At 38.1% G+C, this 13,787-nt stretch overlaps 1 protein-coding gene across 2 annotated transcripts in view; it reads left to right on the top strand.

Moving 5' to 3' along the window:
* The window catches only part of TENM1 (teneurin transmembrane protein 1), an 818,347-nt gene that overhangs the window by 229,699 nt on the left and 574,861 nt on the right, over positions 1-13,787 (top strand). Inside the window, exon 1 of one of the 2 annotated variants that reach the window (XM_064426812.1) lies at positions 6,502-6,520. The exons of the other annotated variant lie outside the window; for it this stretch is intronic. The gene's annotated coding sequence lies outside the window, so the exon portion shown is untranslated. Of the gene's footprint in view, positions 1-6,501; positions 6,521-13,787 lie in introns of those variants that run through there. 2 annotated transcript variants of the gene reach the window in all.

The raw sequence follows: 13,787 nt of genomic DNA, 5'->3' as shown, positions 1-13,787 counted from the left end.
AAGTTAGAATCAAAAATTGAGATAAAAATATTTTTGGAAAGTAAAGAATATTAAAATAATATTTTAGTGTATTATGTGATATTTAAGGAGACTCCTGAAATTGTTTTGGGGTTGTTTATTTTGTTGAAAAGTACATATTACCGTCACAGGAGAAAATCAAGCAAGCTGGACTGAATAAAGGAAGAAGAGCTATATGACTTTCACAACCTAGTAATTTCTTTTCAAGTTATATTCATAGTATCATTTTGTCTGTAATTTTTTCTATGATAGATATGCTTTCAAAAAGAAATTATATTCTACTATCACCTTAGAATTACACCTTTCACCTATTTGTGATGACTGTCATTCCCATGCATGCAGTTTCTGTACAAAAAAAAATAATAAAAAAAAAAGTATTTCAGCTAGAAAAAGGGTGATTTTAGAGATTCCAGGGATATGTGTTTTCATGGCTTGTTTCAATTTATTGGTGGTTGAAGACTTATGGTTTCAATTTTTTGGTGGTTTAAGACTTATAGTTTCTTTTGAGAATTTCATACACACCAAAATTGAGAGTCCAAGACTGATACCCAGACCAAAGCAAATTACCCAGACTTTTGGCAACAGACATTTCCCAAAGGGTTCATGAGATAAAAAGGGCCCAGGAGAAAGGCTGGCAGAGCTGACATCACATTTTCTGAGCTGTCTTACAGCAGCACATCCGTGCAGGGGTGCTGAGGCAGGACACTGGTTTCAGACCGTGGTGGGGCTCTGGTTCTGTCCTTTCACTCTGGGCAGAGTCTTTCATGGCACAGCTGCAGGAACTTCCTTGCTAGCAGGGTGAGTTTGGGATGTTGGCTGAGAGCACCAAATGATCGCTTTTGTAAGAAGTGTGGAGTGAATGGAAACCCTAATGTGATATTTGCCTTCATTAATTAATGCTATCACTACAATGCTTTATGTCATGTATTGCAGAGCAGACTTCCCTCTGTGCTTTCTATAATTAAGATTCCGACAGTCTATAGAAACACAATATATTTCTTTAGAAATAAAAGCTAAGCCTGGCAAGCTCAATAACAGCAGAGTAGTTCTTCTTTAATATTCCTTCTAAATTTGCTCAAAGTGTAGAGCAGGTCAAGAGCAAGTTCAATTTACAAATTATTCTACTGGATGAAATGGAAAGTTGCAAGCCAATGAAAATAAATTCAAGATAAAACATTTTTCTGACTTTAAATTAAAGTGCAGATAGAGAAAAGTTAAAATTCATAGAATTCATTAGCACAGTAACTTGATCAGAACAGCATAGTTGAAGGTGGAAATGAGTATTTTCAGAAATGTTCAGACATTCTTTAATATGTAAAGTTAATGTTATCATTAGAGGCACATCTCAGCAAAAGCTCCATCTTTGCCCTCCTATAGATAAGGGTTCCTCCAGGAGAGGAATATTGCTGCAGCCATTGTGCTTTCAGCTAAGGAGGAGTGGGTCCAATTTGCTAGAGTTTTATTGTAATAAAGCTTATAATTTACTGACAAACTGGCTTGCTTTCAAAACAGTCTCTTATTGGCACAATGTCCTTTTTCCATCAGAAACTCTGATATGCAATTTAGGTGTTGATGGATACAGATGTGTACCTTTGTAGATGGGCAGAAAACCAAGAAAAAAGCAATTCAAAAGTTTGATAAATGTAGCACTAAGAAGAAAGATGGGGCCTGCTTTGCTGTGCTGTTCAAAATTAGGTGCAAATTAGAAAACTCTGTTGCTCCTCACAGCTGCGTCATTAGTAAAATATGATTATTTTATTATGTTGATTATGTTTCTTGTAACATGCCATAGATATGAACTTCAAGCTTTTTGCAAAATTTGTTGAATTCTCCCCATGCAAGGGCTTCAGAGTGTCTCAGGTGTTACAGTTTTGTCTCGTGATAGGAACTACTTGCTATTAGCTGAGCAAGGACTGAAATTACATCAGTTAAAAGTTTATAGTGGTAACCAAAACTTTTGCTGAATCTGTAAGTTAATACAGGTCTGGGCCTAGAGATCTCTTTCTTCAGCATCATTTGTTTTGCTTTTTAGAATTTTCTTTCTCAAGATTACTTCAAAATTTAACAAGTTGCTCTGCAGCTTCAGACAAATCATTTAAATTACTGAATCCTACATGTGGTTGGAACAAGTGCTGCACTTTGATATGTTGTTTTTCACTAACTTAATTCCAGTTTTATATTGCTGAACATTATGGTCAGAAATGCGAAGTTCCCCTAGGACTTTGGTGTCATGATTTAAGTATCATTTTTTTAATGTTAGAATTATAACATAAGATTGGAAAACAAAATCTTACAATTGAAAGGATTAGTGCATTGTGATTTTTGTATTAGGAAAATGGTTCCAAATCCTTGTTGTAATTATGCATGAAAATAACATACTAGGGTTTTCTTAATGCTTATCTTGTCCTATGAATAGAGAAGGTGAAAATAGGGCAAATACCTCAGTATTACTCAGAATCTGTTGGTGAGGAGTGTGATCAAAACCTCTTTATGAAAGGAGAAGGGCTCTCTTACTCTCCTGGGGAAATTTTTTTCTTTTAAGCCTGTATCTTTTGACAATCTCCAAATTTTCTACTTTCTTGCTTGTGATAACAAACTGTATCATCCAACAGGTAATCCAAGCAATTTACTTTCCTGTCAAAATGCTGTCTCTATGATGCTGTTTTCTGCAGCTCAGTTTTTATTGTTATGTATTTTGGCAGTAATGGCAGAGCTCATTGCAAAGGAAAAAAAAAGTAAATATTGGGATTTTGAATTTCCTTAGTTAGATTTAACTAAACATCAATTTATGCAGGTTTTTATATATTATAAGCAAAGTAAGTGGCAAATTTTAAGCATTCTTCTTTTGTTGTATTAATTTAGTTTGCTGAAGATTGCCTAAGGTGAAAGTCTGTTGACTAAGGCCTTCATGAGCATAATAAAGTAAGCATAGTTTTAAATATCTGATACAATTATACCAACCCCCCTCCTTCCTGAGTATTTCTCTGAACACACCCTGATCATGCATGAAAAGAACTTAATATAAGAATATAATGAATCTTTTTACATATAATTACAAACTTTGCACCCTCTAGGACAAACACCTCCCAATTATCTCATTTTGTGCTTCATCCATTATGCAAGTCTGTCAAAAACTACTGTCTTTTTCCATGGCACTTGATTAACATTGACCAGTTTTTCTTCAGTTTCTGCTCAAATTAATGTAGTGAGTTTAACACCACAATTATTTGTAGTGGGTTAAGTCTTTTGTTTAATTAAAATAAAATAATGCTGTCCATAAAAAGCAAGTTGTTTGCTCTTATTTGTCTAAGTAGAACAGATTCTGCAGTTTAATTTATGAAGGAATCATTTTATTCCCCTTCCCAACAAGATAAAATTTTCATTTTCTTGTTAATATATCTTATTCATTTTGAATTACAAAAAAGATGGTGATTTAGTTGAGCAAACTTTGCATGAGGGAGGGAATTTGCTGATATGACATGGTGTTAAAAGCTTGGAATTGCCCTAAATGTTTGTGCTACCAGCCTGCAGTGTTAATTATTTCTTTAATTACAATGTATGTAATTATATTTCACATTTGTATACATACCCAAAAAGGATCAAATAATGAAAAAAAGCCTTCTTTAATTAAAATTCAATTTCTTGTGTGATATCAAGAAATTATATTAGCATTTCTAGAGAGAGAGATTGTACTCAGCTGCCCAAAGCAGTGGTCAGAAAATATGCATCTCAACTGATACCTTTTCAAATGTATGTTAAATATATACATAACAAGGTTTATAGATTAGTAGTCCATTTAAGACACACTTGGTATGATTTTTCTGCAAGGAACCCAGCATTTTCATCAGTAATTTAAAAGTACAAATGCAGAGAGCAAGGAAAGGTTTGCTATATGGATGAAAATAATTCTGAACAATTATTTTTTTTTAGTTGACTGTATAACTAATTGATATGTTTTTAATTGTAACACCATGGAGCTTTTAGAGTACTGCTGCTTTCAAGCAAGGGAATCTCCAAGGCAAGACTTGGCATTTCTTTGTGTCAAAATGATATAACTTTGCCTCAGGCACAGCCACAGGCTGGAAACACTTTGAATGGATAAAAAAGGAGACAGATGGACATCTGTAAGTTCATTACCATTGCAAGTCTGAGCATGGCTCTTTATTAGAAACTGATGCAAAAAAATACATGAGAATACAATTGTGATAATGGATTTTAAATATAGGAGTGTGAAGTAAGGTATAATGATTTTTGAAGAGTTCGTCTCATTACAGAGTTATTATTTTTTTTAACTACACACTTTCAGAAATAACCCCAAAAGACCTTGGGGTTTTAATGAGAAAAGAAAAAAAGATATTTTTCTTAATTTCAAAATTGAGGCTGAATTTAATACACCCATTCAAACAGGTCTATTGTGTTAAGGCTTATATTCTATTATGTTTTATGTTCTATTAATAAGTAATTTCAATATTTAATGGGCAACAAGCATTAAATATTTCTGCTACACTGCTAAAAATTAAGTTAGGGATTCAGTAATCCAAGTTTCTTGGAGGTGAAACAACTGAAATAAAAAGGAACCTAACAGGAAAGAAGCCCTGAAGATTTAAACAGTGAAGTTGCTTTTAGTTTGCAATTATTTGTATTATAATATCCAAGAATCCCATGGATGACTGGGGTTGTCTTATAGAACCAGGCCTTGTGGCCTGAAAAATTTCTCACCTTTTTCCCAGAACACTTGCCATGTAACTGTGCATTCCACCTCTTTTATTCTTTTAATTTTTGCTGTTCCTTTTAAAGGTTTATTTTTAGCTTGGACCACTTCACTAAAGATAGGTGGCAGTGAGCCTGAGTTCAGAAGTGAGGGTAAATGGCCAAAATGGAAAGGAGTGGGAGCTGACTTTATGTGATGAGGTAGGAGAGCTGGCTTAGCTACACCCAAAATGTGAGTAGGGAAGAGTGGTTTGAAAAGACCAAGTGATTATACCTGCCCCTGTTGTACTGAAGCTTGCACTAGTGATGAATCTAGAAATAGAGTTGTTCATTCCCACGTACAATACTAGTGGAGACAGAGAACTAGAAAGTGTGGTGAGAACAGCCTTTGTGCTCCGCCAGCTTATGAATATTTTGATAAGCTATGAGGAATTTTTACTTGATTTTGAGGGGTGTGTCCTACATTACATGAAAGGTACTCCATTATAGTTGCTTCTGCTCCCAGTCCCGTGGCTGAGAGAACAGAAAAAGTGATTTGAGTGAGTATCACGTGGGGAACCACGAGTTTCTGGAGTGGCTGGTCGGAGAGAGGGACCACACACACCTCAGAGCTGCCTGTGACAGCAGTGTGGTTTGCTCTTCAGAGCCTTCTTGTATAGGGAATTCAGAACTCCCATCTCTAAACAGCTCATTGGCCTGGCTTTAACACTGCCCAGCTCCCAGGCCAGTGAGATGCAGCTCAGATGGAACAGAACTGGGTGGAGTCCCTGTCTGTATTCAAATCCATCCTGTCCTTGCTCAGCCAGGGGTGTGTTTGTGGAAGTGAGCTGGGTTTCTTATTTAGAGCAGAATTAATTGCCCAGTACAAGCCAGCTTGTTCTGCAACAAGTGGAAGAGGACACTGAGTTAATTAGAAGAGTGCTCAAACACAAAATCTCCCAGAGGCCATGCACTATGAGCCTGCACTGGGAGGTGTGAGGGTGCTCATACTCTGCCAATGCTGTTTGTGCATCTGAATTCCAGCCTGGATGGTGATAATAACTGAGCAAGGCTTACAAGTAGCAGCACAGAAAAAAATACAGTTGTGGTTTCCAGAAGCACAGTTGTGAATACTCTTCAGAAAAAAAGTGCCTGTGCAGCTCATTGGAGTTTGATGTCTTCTTAGAGTCAGCACAGAGATGATGCTGCTCATGCCATTAGTTTTGATCATTAATAGTTCCCCACATAACTAAATTAAATGATTCTTGTAAGAGTTAAAGTGGTTTTCTCAATGAAGGCAGCCTATCTATCAATGTATTATTGCTTAGATAACCTGTTCATCTTGTGAATCAACAGTTTTCAGAAATACCATCAGGGTATATTTTTCTTCAGAGACAGATTTACATTTATTTAGAACACAGAATCTCACTATTGTTCTCTCTGAATGATTCCAGCTTGCCTAAGCATATTCTTGTTAATGGATACTCTCATACTTTGGGTTTCCCAGATTTCTCAGGGACCCTGGAAACTCAAGTTGTGCATCAATAGTAAAATAATCTATGTGTATCCGTGTACAGTTAATTTCTATCTACTTGCTATTAACAATTTAGTGTCTGTATAGCTAGTTCAATGTCGACTGTTGTTATCAAACTTGTTTACTTAAAATTGTTTGCTTCTCTCCAGGCTACAGAACTGTACAGCTGCACAGCTCCTCTCCTGCTCAAGACCTGCTGTGGCAGATGCAGCTGGTTGATTGACAAGTTATTGGAAGAGGAGCTAAAGAGAAGTCATGGGACTTCTCTTCAGGGAATGTGTGAGTTGCCAATGAAAGCAGACTGAGAAAAGGAAGAAATTAATCTGTATCTGTTTAGGTACTTGACAGCCATCTAGTATGGGCAGCTGATAACATTCCCAAAGACAGTGTCACCTTTGCTTAGGGAAGCGCTTGAAGTTGGAGAAAAGCAGAGACTATTTGTTTTGGCTGCACATTCCCTGTCTCTCCACTCTGTTATGGTCAGTGGAAGGTTCACAGAGTGCATTAATGGTTGATTTTGAAATGAGAGGAAAAAGAAATTCAAAGGCAATTTTTAGAGGTTGTCTAAAAGGAAAGTTTAATGTTCATTTTCTGCATGTGAATGGGGGATTCAAATGCTCAGTTTAAGTAACTGTTTCTGAAAGCATACCCTGTAATAACAGTCACAGGAAGGGCAGAAAACCAATTGTGCTTTGAAATGACAGGAATAGATCTTTCCTCTAATACTTATTGTCAGTTATCTACAATTTACGCAAAAGTCAAATTGTCAGCATGATGAATGTGTTAGATTGATTCAAATAATGCTCAAAATGGTTTTGTTAGTTTACTACAGACTTTTGCATTAACTATGAGCTGGTGGCAAATTCACTCAAAACAATCACCTCTTTTGATCGAGACTGTAACAAATTCTGACAGGTTTTTTAAAATTTCCTTTGACAAAGTACTTTATTACAAATGTCTGATGAGTGAATCCAAGGAATAATCAGTTACTTATTATTGACCACCTCCTCATACAAATACTAGCTGATACATTAGTCAGGTTTTTCTGCAGTGTCATAAAGGTAACTTGTACTTTTAAGTTTCTGCCTGAGCTTCACATCTGCCCTATCATATTTAGGAATTCTGACTGGACTTGGAAGATGGAAAGGATTCTAGGCTGCATTCTGATTGCAGACTGCAAAGAAAAGAGTTGATGTTGCAAGGTGGTGCTCTTTAACTCAACAGCTTTGCAGCTGATAGTGTTTTGGAGTAAACTTAAAGGATTAAGGCACACAGTTTGTGGTGATTGGGATGGGCTGGTCCAGCCCCATCCCCAGCGGCACAGCTGTGAGCAGCAGGTGAGCAGCACTGACAGCAACGAGCCATGGGGCACTGACCAACCTCCAAAGGGAGCAGAGGGCACAGAGGAGCAGGGCAGGAACATGAGGAGTGTAAAAGCCTGGGCTCAGGAGTAAGAAGAGCAGATGCTTGCAGCCTTCTGAAATTGTATGGTGATAGTCTGTGTATCGTGGACATCTCAACTGCAACATGTGCTGTGACAGATTATGAAGTTTGGTATCACTGGGGCTTCACAAGGGCTGCACACTAGAGGGAAGTAGCATCCAATACAGAACATATCACAAAATTTTGGGGATCTCTCTGGTAAGTGAACTTTGCATTGTCACAGCTGCTTGAGTTCAAAATGGAAGAAAAGTGTAAGTTCTGATGTGATAAGATAGTCTATGATTTCTTTAGATTTTAATCTGTATGCGATGAATTTTAAGTGAAATTATGAATAATTATTCATTTCTCTGAATGGTCAGAAGGTGTTTATGGAATGTTGGGAAACTCTAGAACAATTCTAGCAATGCTAGAAGGGGAAGGGAGGAAGGTGGCTATATCAGCACTCGTAAAATACATCTCTTTCTCTTCTGTGGTTCTACATGTAAGTTTGGTAATTTGAAAGCCCAATTAAGTGGACACAGTGGAAAAAGGACTTTGTTTAAAAATTAGGTCCTCTAGTAATTGGGACCAAGGCATGTTTGTCAGGTGTCTTCAGGGCTCCCTTGTTTTAAATACTGAGATGAAAAGCAGCAGGGCTGTGGTATCTCATTTGGCAAGAGCAATTTAACCACCTGAAGCAGCACCAACTTCTATTCTCAGTTTTCATGTTCATTAGCTGGTGTGTTGCATCAAAAAACTGATCCAGGTTGTAAAGGAGTTTCCAGGTTTTTTTCTGGAACAGTTACAATGTTTAGTCCCTTCTTGGTCCCACAGGAGAGTTGTGCCAGCAGAGAAAGAGAGGCAGCACCAGGGCAGGATGAGCAGTGAGGGGTGCAGGTGCACTGAAGAAATTGAATCTGGATGGAGCCAGACCCCAGGACAGCGGAGGAAGAGGAGGCAGGAGTGGGTGGCTGGGAAGGGCAGGGAGAGCCTGGGGAACAGAGGATTTTGGCAGCAGAGAGCTCAGGGACACAGGGAATCAGGGGCTGCCTGTCTGAGGGGCCCTGCACCAGTAAAGGAGAGAGAAATATGGCATGCAGAGGAGGCAGTAGATGGTAGAAAAAAATAAATAAGGTTAGAGAGCTGCCCTCATGATAAGAACGGTTAATCAGGAGGACATTTTCTGGTCTGAAAGCTTCATGTGATTTACCTGAGATAAAAGCCTTGAAGTGTAGCAGCTGAGGAGGATATGCTTGGGGAATTCACAAAGAGGTTGGAGAAACTATTAGTTTGAACCATGACAGGCCTTTTCATCATTTTCATTCCTGCCATAAGACACATTGAGATAGTATATACACTTAGAAAACTAATTACTATAAGCCTAGCAGGCCAGACCTAGATTACTTACTGAAAACAAATCTTCTGAAGGATCAAAGTATTAAGAGATTTCAAAATGCCAGTGAATTATGATGCTTGTCAGTTTTCAATATCAAGTAATGATAAAACCAAGTGGCTGTAACAAATTATTTTGTGTCCAGTTGAATAGATAATGATGACTATCCATCCCAAATGTGCTGCTGTTTAAAGTTTAGTTGCTGCACTAATAAACCTAAGCTGTATTCACCAAGGTGCCAAGCTCAGTTTGGATTGTGCTGTGTGATAATTCACCTCTGTAGTCACCTTAATTTTCATGAAAGTGAAATTGATTGAAAATTATTAATTCAGTTTTCCCAACATAAAAACCCTAGTTCAGCATGGATTTGGGGACCACTTCAAAAATATTGGTTTTCTTGGAGAGCTGTTTTTTCTCCTGATGAAACCCTCTTGCAATGGCCAGGTAAGCGCTAAATCATAGTGTACCAGGAAAGCAAGAAGGTTTATTTAATTTGGGTAGGCAGATTCACAGTTCCTTAGAAGTAACAGGTTGTGCTTAGTTATTCCCTGAAAGTGCAGGAAATTGTGCTGGTCTGTGTGCAAATGGAAAAGGTGGCAATACCTATTTTTGATAGGTTTGTGGCATCTATGAAAGGGAAGATCCTAATCTCACTGATCCCTTAACAGCATTATAGGAATCAGTGTCAGACTGGTCATCTCTCAACCTGGCAAAGAAGATTGAGGGGGTTTGGGGGTATTGGGATTGGTTTTTTCTTTCTTTTTCCTTACTCTGTTGCCTTTTGCTGAAATGGAATGTTGTTAACACAAGAATATCCAGCATGTGTATGGAGGTAATGATGATCACATTATTGTTGTGTACATCTTGGCCACAGTCCCTTTGAGAAAGAGGTGTTCTCAAAGTCATTGAAGAAGAAGGAGTTTGAAATTATGTGTTTCCAGTGAAAGCTTTTTCTCTTGGAAAGTAATTTCAGACACCAAGCAGTGGGGTTATTAGACTTACTGTTTTTCTGCAGTCACATTTTCCTTTGTATTATACTACAGTATTAAAAAAAAAAAAAGAAAGTGGTCTTGCATCATAGCAAGTGAACTGTGGAAATATAAAAGATACAGGAAATATGTGTCTTCTTGTTTTTGAGATTGCTTAAGGGGAATGGGGATTTCTGTATTATTTTTGTAATGGATCAAAACAGCAACAGCAAACTCCCTTCAGTCTTATTGATTTAAATTTGTTAGCCAAGGGAAACAATCAGAACATGTTCTTTTGTTTGCTTTAATGAGCAACTTTAAGCTTGCTTGATATACCTGATGTGGGTTTTGGCATGTGTAATTTACAATTATAGTGCAACTCTTCGCAGTATGGCATCTTTCAGTTTTCTAGTTACAGACCTCTGCCTGTGCATGCTATACTATGTACCTATTTGCAGAAGGATCAGAGTATATGTTAAGACAGTTTCTAGACAGCCCAGATAGACACCAGGATAAACATAGCTGTGCTGGCCTAAACAGATTTGCAAAACCATAAGCAGTGAAGCCTCCCTGTTTTGCTTTCTGAGTCTGGCAGGTCCATGTGTGTGAGAAGTCAGACATTCTGGCTCCTCTCTGGAGTAATTTCTGATACAGAAAGTGTATGCTGGAGCAGTGACTGAACAATATGCTGTTTAAAAATGTATAAAATTATAATTTGAGAAAGCTAATCATGACATGAATTGCTGTACTAAATATGGTCCATCTTACTCAGAAATTTACGTCTGATAGTAGCTTATGGCAGACTTTGGGGAGCTGCAAAGTAGATACATGTAAAATAAAGTTTTCATACTCTTATTCTTCCTGAGGTCAGATTTTAAACTACTTTACTTAGATATCAACTTAGAGGATGAGATAGAATTTTCTTTTTAGTGTTCTTTCCTATGATTGTAGTTCAGTACATCTTTCCTATACATGTATAATTGTCCAATCCCAAATGCCATAGGATAGACTCCTGTATGCACACCTGCAGTACCTGGTGGCAGGGAGTTTCAGTGTAATTGTACAGTGAAGGCATTTATTCAGTGTTTTCAATTCCACCATCTTTCATCAGCTTTCCTTTTACTCTTGCTTTATGATGTGTGTGGAATGGTAATTTCAGATCTATCTTCCCTGTCATTTTAGTTTGGAATATGCCCTTTTTGTGTCCTTTGTTATTTGTCTCTTTTCCAAGACAAACTGTTTGAATCTCGCAGTCTCTCTCTCTGTGACAGTTTCTCTATGCTTGTATTGCTTTTATTGTCCTCCTTCAGAGCAGCCTGTAGCATTCCAGAGGAGGCTGAATTAGAATGGATTGCACATCATCTTCCCCTCATACCTAGCACATCTTAATGCAATATCAGTCCGAGTTGGGCTCTCACTGAGCCTCCTGTGCTACAGCAGCCACGTCCAAACCTACCAGGAGTGCAAGTAGTTTAAATTCTTTCCTTCCCCTTGCGCTTCTACCTGTTGCCTATTCACCCAGTATGGCAAAATTCCCCCAGATTTCTTTGCAGCTTTCCCTGAATTTAATTTGTTGTCTGCAAATACTGCTGCACTGCCATTAATAAATATATTAAACTTCAGATTGAATATGAAACCTTGGGGCATTTTACTGGTCAATACATTACACTTGTCACAAATGATTAGCTTGTGAAACTGTGATGCTTTTGGATCATTAATCCTTTTTAATGTTTACCTTGTTATTGTGTTTTATTGACAACAGGCAAACAACATTTTTGGTGCTGTGCACATATTTTGCTAAATACAGGGAGGAAAATTGGGAACAGAAACTATTTACTAATCCTTTTTGTTAAATCTCTTTTACTTGGAGCAATATTGTTAGTTTCATCACAAAAAATAAATTGTATTTTGCGTGCTGAAGCCAGAGTGAATATTTCACTGAAACATGGCAAACATTCAAACTGAAATCATGTTTATGACTGCACATTAACCCTGTTGCTCCCCTTTCCTTATAATACTGCTGATGGTATTAGGTGACTGTAGCTTCAGTGCAAGCTCTGAGCCTAGTTTTTTTTTTGCTTTATTCTGTTTGGAAGGTTAAGCCCAAATATGAGCCCAGAGGACCCTGTTCATCGCTGCTGGAATCTGATGAGTTCTAAGTAGGTTATGGGTCTCTTAAATTAGCCAACATCTCCACAGCCTAACAATGCCACCTGTTCTTAAGACGAATTCTTCGGAATCCTGAATTCCCCTGAAACTAGCACCTATCCACACACCTCACTCCTGACAGATGGAAACTGAGGGCTCCAACTCTCTAAAAATGCACTGAGGCAAAGACACTCTGCATACAAATTGCCATAATGTCTTATGAACTTTAGGAAGGATTTGTGTCTTTTCTTACCCTTTAAAATTAAACTTGAACTTTTATTTGGCACACAGATTGACAGGTGAAGCCCCATGTAATAAAAAATTCCTGCATTTTTTGTGCAGTAAAGGAAAATCCTCCTCCCTGATAGTATCCATGAGCATCCCTTCAGTGCAGACCCAACATCCTCCCCATGGCCTTGCCTTACTCCAGAAAAGTCACTGTGCTTACCTTGGGCTGTTGCTCACACACACAAGTGCTGTGTACACTCATTATTTCCAGATGTAAATTCTAACAGCCACATCTAGAAATGGAGTGGGGAGGCAAATGAAAGTACTCCATGTGAGGTGCTCATAGGGCATATGATGAAGTGTCATTTGAAGAAATGCTGCATGAGGGACCTTGTCTGTCTCTTATAGTGTGGCAGGGAAAATAAGTAAACCTGTGTTCTTATTGAAATGCAGCAGACTGGATTATCTTTTCTACAATCAAGAGAAGAGGTGACCTGACAGGGTAAAGAAGAAATGCATGTAATTATCTTGGTGGAATTCACAGTCTCTTTAAAAAATAAGGAACATGCTCAGCCCCTGATCCCTGGCCCACGAAGGGAACCCAAAGAGTTCTCTGCCAGCCTCTTGCCTCACTAACAAGGCTGCTTCTCAGTGAAGCCTGGCTGACACTGCAGGGCTGCACTGGCCAGGCAGGATGGGGATGCCATGCGGGGCTTGTCAGGACAGATGTGTCGTGACTAAGGCTTCATGGCTTTTCTGCCCTTTTGTTTTGTACTGAAATACAAAGCACACATGAAGAGAGACTCTTGTTAGCAGTCTCCTTGTCACCTGCTGTGTCTTTTGCAAATCAAGTTTAAGAGGAAGGTGTTTTGTAACTGGTTATTTCATTTAACTGTTCCTTAATGACTTTTTCAAGGATAGCAGTGTCTGAACTTGTGATATCATAAGATTCACATTTTTTTTCTGCTCTCAGAAAGGCTAGAGAAGCCATTACATGTCTGTATTTTTCTGTTACTTAATACTGAGAACTGGACTTAAAAACCTGTGCAAGATGATTGGTATCCTTTAGCTATTATCAGGTATCACTTTCTAAGCAGGTTGCATTAGGCTTCAATATTCATCCATCTATCCTTATCAATCATTCCACTTTAAAATACTGGTTTCTAATGATACCTTTCTCATGTTTGTTTTCCATCTTTTGGGATAGGTGAAGTTGGTGCTGTGCATGAGGGAGGGTTTTACACCTGGTGGCCACTCATTACTTATCCCTTTTTAAGGCCAGTGAGTGGCCTACCACCTTCTTAGTTTCTTTCTCATTAATAAGATAATGATGCATTCTGTTATGGCTCTCCCACCCCCCAACAAACACTGCTTTGAACTGGATCAT

This window comes from Passer domesticus, chromosome 7 (genome assembly GCF_036417665.1).
Source record: "Passer domesticus isolate bPasDom1 chromosome 7, bPasDom1.hap1, whole genome shotgun sequence".
In the NCBI taxonomy this organism is placed as follows: Eukaryota; Metazoa; Chordata; class Aves; order Passeriformes; family Passeridae; genus Passer; species Passer domesticus.
The sequence above is the reverse complement of the archived record's forward strand: the minus strand, read 5'-3'. Positions and strand labels throughout refer to the sequence as shown.